The following is a 10,945-nucleotide window of genomic DNA, read 5'->3' as shown; positions in this document are numbered from 1 at the left end:
GCATGGTCCTAGGGCTCAGGTCCTCCGAGAGAGAGAAAGAAAGAGAGAAAGAGAGAGAGAATTAGAGAGAGCATACTTAAATTCACACAGGACACCGGATAAGACAGGACAAGTACTCCACATATAACAAACTAACCCTAGCCCCCCGACACATAAACTAATGCAGCATAAATACTGGAGGCTGAGACAGGAGCCTACAGAAATACAGAATAGGATATTTTCTTCTCTTCCCCTTGGGAATATTCCTGTGGTTTCTATTGACATAGAGGAGTACAGGAAACAGACACATGCACACACATACACATGTATGGCGCTGGAATGTATAGCAGCTGTTTTATGGGCTACTGACCAATTCTGCTATTTTGTGTGTTTTTTTGCACTGATCTTCACCTTTTTTTGTGCATAATGTTTCCGCCATCATTTCCTATGACCGAAAAGAGCTTCTGGTCATTAGAACAGAGTCAGTGGAGCTGGACATACTGCTGACCCCAGACCAGGCCCTAATCCCCGAAACTAGGAAGAGAAAGAGACGGCATATAGAGGCTGACGTGTTCTATTGGCGAATATACAATCGCTGGAGAATAAACTGGACGAGCGCTGTTCGAGACTGTAATATCCTATGCTTCTCGGAGTTGTGGCTAAACAAGGACATGGATAATATGCATCTAGTTGGTTTTTCTATGCATCGGCAGGACAGAACGGCAGAGTTGGGTAAACTCAAGGGGGAGGTGTGTGTCTCTTTGTTAACAACAGCTGATGCACAATCTCTACTATTAATGAAGTCTCAAGGTTCTGCTCGCCTGAGTTAGACTACCTCATGATAAGTTGTATACCATATTATTTACCAAGAGAGTTTTCATCTATATTTTGGCACTAAGACTGCACTCAATGAGCTGTGTAGGGCCATAAGCAAACAAGAAAATTATCATCCAGAGGCGGCACTCCTAGTGGCCTGTAGTGGAGCAGGATGAGAGCATCAAGTTCCTCGGTGTCCACATCACAAAGAATCTATCATGGTCCAAACACACCAACACAGTCGTGAAGAGATACCAGGCTTTTTTTGCACTCATCACATACGCTGCTGCTACTGTTGACTATCTGTTACTTTATTCCTAGTATATGTACATATCTACCTCAGTTACCTCGTACCCCTGCACATAGACTCAGTACTGGTACCCCTTGTATATATCCAAGTTATCCTTACTCAATGACTCAGTACTGGTACCCTTGTATATAGCCAAGTTATCATTACTCATTGACTCAGTACTGGTACCCTTGTATATATCCAAGTTATCATTACTCANAAGTTATCATTACTCATTGACTCAGTACTGGTACCCTTGTATATAGCCAAGTTATCATTACTCATTGACTCAGTACCGGTACCCTTGTATATATCCAAGTTATTATTACTCATTGTGTATCTATTACTACTTTTATTATTACATGTTTTACGTTTCTATTATTTCTCTATTTTCTTTCTCTCTGCATGTTTGGAAAGGGCCTTTAAGTAAGCATTTCACTGTTAGTCCACACCTGTTGTTTACGAAGCATGTGACAAATAAAATGTGATGTGATTTGATACACACACTCTCTCTCCTCCTCTAGCTCCTTAATTCTGTCCAGTTGTTCCCCTGGAGGAGATTACAGCGTTTATTACAGTGTTGCTTTTGAAGATGTCATTCAATATCCCTCTTTGCCTTGTCTCTGCCCGAGCCAGCCGCATGCCATCACATTTCACACATTTGACCACGTCAGGAAAAACAGCTATCCACGGATAAATAAAACAAACCTGCTATTGCACATAGCAATGCAGAGACATGTAAATGCTGGCAGTGGCATGCCCACAGTAGAGGCTGTGTGTATAGAGCTGGTGCTGTGTTGCTGTACTGTCATGTATATTAGTATCAAACAGTCATGTTCCAAATTATACATATAAGGTGAAAAGGTAAATATAGATGGGATGGGAGGGCACAGATTGAGGTGTGGTGGAGAGGGGGAGAGAGGGGGGTTGAAAGAAGAGAAGAGAAGAGAAGGGGAAGGTGTGTATGTGAGATGGGCAGATGACAGATGGCTCGTTGTCACTGTCAGAGACACACTTCTAAGGGCTTCTACTCCTCTTAGAGAGTTTTTTTTCTCTCTTTTATTTGGAGCATGATTGTATTCCACATCATGGAAGCAAGAAGTCAAATGAGAGCAGAAATAACCTTTCAAGGGATGTCACCTGTCTGTTGACTTGTTCCTTATCAGTCTCTCTCATGTTCTCTCACTATGCTCCCAAATCAGCCTCCGATCAACAAGCTAGTGTTTTGGCAGGTTCACCTTTCCCTCAGTGGAACTTTCCCCATGTATGGCAGAGGAGAGAAGACGGACATAAAAAGGTTCCTCCCCTCTGACCTTTTCCTCCACTGGGTTTTGAGAGGAGGCCATGAGTAATCAAGAAAATGCAATTGAGATTCTCCATCTGTCTTCTTATGAAGGTACAGTATATATATATATATATATATATATATATATATATATATATGTATATATATGTACACAGAGTATACCAAACATTTAGGAACACCTTCCTAATATTGAGTTGCAACCCCCCCATCGTTCTACAGGGATTCTGGCCCATGTTGACTCCAATGCTTTCCAGAGTATCAAGTTGGCTGGATGTCCTTTCTTGCCTGGATGCGCCTGGCACCTACTACCATTCCCTGTTCAAAGGCACTTAAATATTTTGTCTTGCACATTCACCCTCGGAATGGCACACATAGACAATCAATGTCTCAATTGTCTCATTGCTTAAAAATCCTTCTTTAACCTGTCTCGTCCCCTTCATCTACACTGATTGAAGTGGATTTAACATGTAACATTAATATTCACCTGGTCAGTCTATGTCATGGAAAGAGCAGGTGTTCTTAATGTTTTGTATACTCAGTGTATATACACTGCTCAAAAAAATAAAGGGAACACTTAAACAACACAATGTAACTCCAAGTCAATCACACTTCTGTGAAATCAAACTGTCCACTTAAGACAGCAACACTGATTGACAATAAATTTCACATGCTGTTGTGCAAATGAATAGACAACAGGTGGAAATTATAGGCAATTAGCAAGACACCCCCAATAAAGGAGTGGTTCTGCAGGTGGTGACCACAGACCACTTCTCAGTTCCTTTGCTTCCTGGCTGATGTTTTGGTCACTTTTGAATGCTGCGGTGATTTCACTCTATGTAGCATGAGACGGAGTCTACAACCCACACAAGTGGCTCAGGTAGTGCAGCTCATCCAGGATGGCACATCAATGCGAGCTGTGGCAAGAAGGTTTGCTGTGTCTGTCAGCGTAGTGTCCAGAGCATGGAGGCGCTACCAGGAGACAGGCCAGTACATCAGGAGACGTGGAGGAGGCCGTAGAGGGCAACAACCCAGCAGCAGGACCGCTACCTCCGCCTTTGTGCAAGGAGCAGGTGGAGCACTGCCAGAGCCCTGCAAGGCCACAAATGTGCAGTGGTCTCTCAAACGGTCAGAAACAGACTCATGAGGTGTATGAGGCCCGACGCCACAGGTGGGTTGTGCTTACAGCCCAACACCGTGCAGGACGTTTGGCATTGCCAGAGAACACCAAGATTGGCAAATTCGCCACTGGCGCCCTGTGCTCTTCACAGATGAAAGCAGGTTCACACTGAGCACAGAGCACATGTGACAGACGTGACAGAGTCTGGAGACGCCGTGGAGAATGTTCTGCTGCTTGCAAACTCCTCCAGCATGACCGGTGGCGGTGGGTCAGTCATGGGGTGGGTGGCATTTCTTTGGGGGCCGCACAGCCCCTCATGTGCTCGCCAGAGTAGCCTGACTGCCATAGTACCGAGATGAGATCCTCAGACCCCTTGTGAGACCATATGCTGGTGCGGTTGCCCTGGGTTCCCCTAATGCAAGACAATGCTAAACCTCATGTGGGCTGGAGTGTGTCAGCAGTTCCTGCAAGAGGAAGGCATTGATGCTATGGACTGGCCGCCCGTTCCCCAGACCTGAATCCAATTGAGCACATCTGGGACATCATGTCTCCTCCATCCACCAATGCCACGTTGCACCGCAGACTGTCCAGATGGCGGATGCTTTAGCCAGGTCTGGGAGGAGATCCCTCAGGAGACCATCCGCCACCTCATCAGGAGCATGCCCAGGCGTTGTGGGAGGTCATACAGGCACGTGGAGGCCACACACACTACTGAGCCTCATTTTGACTTGTTTTAAGGACATTACATCAAAGTTGGATCAGCCTGTAGTGTGGTTTTCCACTTTAATTTTGAGTGACTCCAAATCCAGACCTCCATGGGTTGCTAAATTTGATTTACATTGATCATTTTTGTGTGATTTTGTTGTCAGCACATCAACTATGTAAAGAAAAAAGTATTTAATAAGAATATTTCATTCATTCAGATCTAGGATGTGTATTTTAGTGTCCCTTTATTTTTTTGAGCAGTGTATATATACACAGTCATGGCCAAAAGTTTTGAGAAGACACAAATATAAATTTCACAGTCTGCTGCCTCAGTTTGTATGATGGCAATTTGCATATACTCCAAGATGTTATGTAGAGTGATTAGATGAATTGCAATTAATTCAAAGTCCCTCTTTGCCATGCAAATGAACTGAATCCCCCAAAAACATTTCCACTGCATTTCAGCCCTGCCACAAAAGGACCAGCTGACATCATGTTTTGACTCTCTCATTAACACAGGTGGAGTGTTGATGAGGACAAGGCTGGAGATCACTCTGTCATGCTGATGAGTTTGAATAACAGACTGGAAGCTTTAAAAGGAGGTGGTGCTTGGAATCATTGTTCTTCCTCTGTCAAACATGGTTACCTGCAAGGAAACATGTGCCATCATCATTGCTTTGCACAAAAATGGCTTCACAGGCAAGGATATTGCTGCCATTAAGATGGCACCTAAATCAACCATTTATTGGATCATCAAGAACTTCAAGGAGAGCGGTTCAATTGTTGTGAAGAAGGCTCAGGGCGCCCAAGAAAGTCCAGCAAGCGCCAGGACCGTCTCCTAAAGTTGATTCAGCTGCAGAATCGGGGCACCACCAGTACAGAGCTTGCTCAGGAATGGCAGCAGGCAGGTGTGAGTGCATCTGCACGCACAGTGAGGTGAAGACTTTGAGGATGGCTGGTGTCAAGAAGGCAGCAAAGAAGCCACTTCTCTCCAGGAAAAACATCGGGACAAGACTGATATTCTGCAAAAGGTACAGGGATTGGACTGCTGAGGACTGGGGTAAAGTCATTTTCTCTGATGAACCCCCTTTCCGATTGTTTGGGGCATCCGGAAAAAAGCTTGTCTGGAGAATACAAGTTGAGCGCTACCATCAGTCCTGTGTCATGCCAACAGTAAAGCATCCTGAGACCATTCATGTGTGGGGTTGCTTCTCAGCCAAGGGAGTGGGCTCACTCACAATTTTGCCTAAGAACACAACCATGAATAAAGAATGGTACAAACACATCCTTCGAGAGCAACTTCTCCCAACAATCCAGGAACAGTTTGGTGACGAACAATGCATTTCCAGCATGATGGAGCACCTTGCCATAAGGCAAAAGTGATAACTAAGTGGCTCGGGGAACAAAACATCGATATTTTGGGTCCATGGCCAGGAAACTCCCCAGACCTTAATCCCATTGAGAACTTGTGGTCAATCCTCAAGAGGCGGGTGGACAAACAATTTCTGACCAACTCCAAGCATTGATTATGCAAGAATGGGCTGCCATCAGTCAAGATGTGGCCCAGAAGTTAATTGACAGCATGTCAGGGCGGATTGCAGAGGTCTTGAAAAAGAAGGGTCAACACTGCAAATATTGAGTCTTTGCATCAACTTCATGTACTTGTCAATAAAAGCCTTTGACACTTATGAAATGCTTGTAATTATCCTTCAGTATTCCATAGTAACATCTGACAAAATTATCTAAAGACACTGAAGCAGCAAACTTTGTGGAAATTAATATTTGTGTCATTCTCAAAACTTTTGGCCACGACTGTACAGTGCATTCGGGAAGTATTCAGACTTTTTCCACATTTTGTTATGTTACAGCATTCTAAAATTGATTAAATATTTTTTTCTCATTAATCTACACACAATACACCATAATTACAAATCAAAAACAGGTTTTTATAAATGTTTGCAAATTTCTAAAAACAAACGGAAACAAAATGCCTTAATTACATAAGTATTGAGATGCTATGAGACCCGAAATTGAGCTCCGTTGCATTCTGTTCCCATTGATCATCCTTGAGATGTTTCTATAACTTGATTGGAGTCCACCTGACGTCAATTCGATTGATTGGACATGATTTCGAAAGGCACACACCTGTCTATATAAGGTCCCACAGTTGACAGTGCATGTCAAAAACCAAGCCATGGGGTTGAAGGAATTGTATGTAGAGCTCCGAGACAGGATTGTGTCAAGGCACAGATCTTGGGAAGGGTACCAAAAAATGTGTGCAGCATTGAAGGTCCCCAAGAACACAGTGGCCTCCATCATTCTTAAATGTAAGAAGTTTGGAACCACCAAGAATCTAAAATCAAAAATATATTTTGATCTGTTTAACACTTTTTTGGTTATTACATGATTCCATGTGTTATTTCATAGTGTTGTTGTCTTCACTATTATTCTACAATGTAGAAAATAGTAAAAAATTAAGAAAAACCCTTGAAGGAGTAGGTGTCCAAACTTTTGACTGGTACTGTATATATATTTTTTGTTATGCACATTTTCACATTTTGTCCGCTCCTGACTGCATGTGCTGCATAGAAATATAATGAATAGAACAGGCGTCCCCATTCAAGTTAAGGATGGTTGGACGGGCGGCCATTGCGAGTGTACCCATAGGAGGAAAGCAGAAAGTAAAAGCAGGAAGTGTATCCATTAATAAGTGCTGTGATTTGTTGATTCACTTCAACTGACACTACAAAAACGACATTCCATTGCATGAGCCATTGCACATCAGTTACCATCATTTGAATGAACATTCTAAATTACCATGGAAATGATGCATCACAATACCAGGCAGCCATTGCGAGTGTACCCATGAGTTTACCAATCAAATTGCAAGGGTTAGAGGTTCCCAGCCCATTCTATTCATAATTTGTCACAATACCTTGCTTGTTTCAGGCAAGAGGCAACAAAGTTTCTTCACGTTGTTCAGAGTCCATGTTATCGCAGAAACGGACTTAACCGCACGATTGTCTGGCCATCCTGTCTTTAGTCAGCTGTTGTCAGATGTTGTTCCCCCAAATTAAAATTAAACGGTTATGACAGTTATTTTATTTTCACAGCAGTCTTCATCCACAACCGTCGGTTGCACGGTTATACGGTAATTGTGCCAGCCCTAGTGTCACCGCTCCACTGCTCCTGTGAAGTGTGTATTCCTCTGCGTCTTATCTGTTATTGCTGTTGTCAGAGAGAGAAGGGTGGGTGTCGGGGAAAGACAGAAAGAGGTGTGTCTTGACTACAGACATCACCGCCTGACTCGCCCTCTAATTCCAGTTTGATTTGATAATCTCTCCGTTTATCCACATACTAAATGCTCCCCATCCAAAACCAGTCATCTGTGAATCTGTGAAATGGGTGCCTTTAATGATACAAGGGCACAGTGAAACTGACTTGAGGTGACCCAAGGAGAGCTAAGATGGACAATCTTACCTTGATATGTTGAGTTTTTAAACAAATCAAATCAAATGTATTCATATAGCCCTTCTTACATCAGCTGATATCTCAAAGTGCTGTATAGAAACCCAGCCTAAAACCCCAAACAGCAAGCAATGCAGGTGTAGAAGCACGGTGGCTAGGAAAAACTCCCTAGAAAGGACAAAACCTAGGAAGAAACCTAGAGAGGAACCAGGCTATGAGGGGTGGCCAGTCCTCTTCTTTATAACAGAACATGGCCAAGATGTTCAAATGTTCATAAATGACCAGCATGGTCAAATAATAATAATCACAGTAGTTGTCGAGGGTGCAGCAAGTCAGCACCTCAGGAGTAAATGTCAGTTGGCTTTTCATAGCCGATCATTAAGAGTATCTCTACCGCTCCTGCTGTCTCTAGAGAGTTGAAAACAGCAGGTCTACTTGATATCATCTATTTTACTGTACCTGTGTAAGATATTCAACATGGATTACCCAAAAACGCCATTTTAAAGATCACTACAATTAAAGGATGATTGATGACTCAATACCCAGTCATTCTTCCTCATTTGATAATAAGCTTCTCCTTAATTCAAAGGAAGCACAGAAAGCAGATAAATCTTTTGTACATTTCTTTGCTTAGACAGAGTGACATTTTGCACTTCTTTCTCTATGTTAAATGGAATGTAGCCAGTGTCTGCTGTCGACCTACGTATCAGCTTAATTTGAAATGGAATGTCAGGGTTGCCTTGGAGACATGGTGAAGTGAATGTATGATGTGTGATGTACTTGTATTGGATGTCTGTCAGGGAGAGAACGGGCATGGGAAGGATGTTAAGGCTACAGAATCAAGAAATTAATTTGTGAGGGTTGGGTGAGTGAGTGAGTGAGTGAGTGAGTGAGGGGTTGGGAAAGTCTCTCATTGAAGATGATATTGTAACGACCCTTCATTACATTGTGTTGTTGTAGCCTAGGGTAGGATGCATGTCTTTTCTGTAAGAAACTGAAACGTATGGTTGCTTTTCCAACTGCACACCCAGGGACTGGGAGGGAAGGCGCGCACTCAACGCAGCCTCGGGAGCGCAAATAGTGTAGCTACCTATGATTTCGTTATCTGATCAACTTTCCTTCTTTCACTGTGTACATTGACTGGATATATTCACTGCATTATTAATCCTAACATTGAGCTCATGAATTATGGTCTAATATGCATAAACTTCAACATATGCTATAGGCTGCATCTCGAGCCTATCTGTCTTTGTTCTGTTGCGCACCTGGCCTCTCCACTGACACAGCTATTCCTCATAAATCTTGTGGAGTCTGCGGAAAAAACAGACTACAAAAGCTTTTTGGACACTTACTTCAACCTTTTTTCTTTAGCCTACTAACAGCCTATTGGTGGACAGATGCACGCTTGCTCTTGCTTGCTGAATTTAAAACAGGCTACAGCATTAAGAACTGGCCAGGAATTGGAAAGCAGAAGCCCATATTTTCCTATAGTAGGCCTATATTAAGGCTGCATCCTGACAAAATATATCATATGAGTGGCCTGCTAATGTACTTTCTGGATCTTATAAACTGTTGAGAATAGACCCAAACTGATCCAAAGGGTTGCATAACCAGGCCTAGGCTGTAGGTTCTGATAACATTGTTGCACTGATGCATTGCAAATAGTTGCACAGGATGTAGCCTAGATGAATGAGCACAGTGAAAAATAAAGACCCAAAGGAATTGACAACCATTCGAAAAATGGAAATCACTTGCAAGCCACTTGAGCAACGAGGCAATGAAACACTGTAAAAGATGCACTGGCTCTGCGTTTGTTGTTGAAATGCCTCATTTAAGTTTCTTTTATTTTTATTTTTTTGGCCTACATGTACAGTACATTGAAGTATTATTTACAGTTGTCACTATAACAATGAACACACCCTGAAAGCAGTGAATGGTCTGAAGATGTTGACCATCTGTGTGTTAGAGACCTCAGGAATGGTCTTGAGTTACCGCCTTATTAATAGGCAGTGTGCAGTAGGATGCGTCGACCAGTTGATTAACAGGTGCTGGACTGTAGGACGATAAACGGTAAACGTTCCTTTAGTGTGGATTAGAGGTCGACCGATTAATCGGAATGGCCGATTAATTAGGGCCGATTTCAAGTTTTCATAACAATCGTAAATCGGTAATTTTGGACGCCGATTTTGCCTTCTTTTTTTTTTACACCTTTATTTAACTAGGCAAGTCAGTTAAGAACACATTCTTATTTTCAATGACGGCCTAGGTTCCGTATTTCACTGAAAGAATAATGTAACGGCTTTCTTCCTGGGATGAAGGAGAGGACCAAAACGCAGTGTTCAACATGATTTAATTTAAAATGATAACGTGAACACTACAAGCAACAAAACAATAAATGTGAAAACCGAAAACAGTCCTATCTGGTGCAGAACACAAAGACAGGAAAACAACCACCCACAAATCCCAACAACAAAACAGGCTACCTTAATATGGTTCCCAATCAGAGACAATGACAAACACCTGCCTCTGATTGAGAACCACATCAGGCCAATTGACAATCCCCACATAGAAACACAAAAACATAGAATGCCCACCCAGCTCACGTCCTGACCAACACAAAACAAGAAAACACACCACGAACCATGGTCAGAACGTGACAAATAAACGTTTGTTTCGAGATGATAGTTTCCGGATTCGACCATATTAATGACTTAAGGCTCGTATTTCTGTGTGTTATTATGTTATAATTAAGTCTATGATTTGATTAGAGCAGTCTGACTGAGCGATGGTAGGCACCAGCAAGCTCGTAAGCATTCATTCAAACAGCACTTTCGTGCATTTTGCCAGCAGCGCTCTTCGCAATGCTTCAAGCATTGCGCTGTTTTATGACTTAAGCCTATCAACTCCTGAGATTAGGCTGTGTAACCGATGTGAAATGGCTAGCTAGTTTAGCGGGGTGCGGCGCTAATAACGTTTCAAACGTCACTCGCTCTGAGACTTGGAGTAGTTGTTCCCCTCTGCTCTGCATGGGTAATGCTGCTTCGAGGGTGGCTGTTGTCGATGTGTTCTGGTTCGAGCCCAGGTAGTTGGCGAGGAGAGGGATGGAAGCTATACTGTTACACTGGCAATTCTAAAGTGCCTATAAGAACATCAAATAGTCAAGGTATATGAAATACAATCGTTATAGAGAGAAATAGTCCTATAATTCCTATAAACGACAACCTAAAAACTTCTTACCTGGGAAATGAGTTAGAAGACAATGTTA

The 10,945-nt window shown here is 42.7% G+C and overlaps 1 protein-coding gene across 1 annotated transcript in view; it reads left to right on the top strand.

Moving 5' to 3' along the window:
- srrm3 (serine/arginine repetitive matrix 3) overlaps positions 1-10,945 on the top strand; it is a 159,293-nt gene that overhangs the window by 39,178 nt on the left and 109,170 nt on the right. The gene's annotated exons all lie outside the window — the stretch shown is intronic.

Source organism: Salvelinus sp. IW2-2015, linkage group LG20 (assembly GCF_002910315.2).
Source record: "Salvelinus sp. IW2-2015 linkage group LG20, ASM291031v2, whole genome shotgun sequence".
In the NCBI taxonomy this organism is placed as follows: Eukaryota; Metazoa; Chordata; class Actinopteri; order Salmoniformes; family Salmonidae; genus Salvelinus; species Salvelinus sp. IW2-2015.
This window is presented reverse-complemented; position numbering and strand designations above follow the sequence as displayed.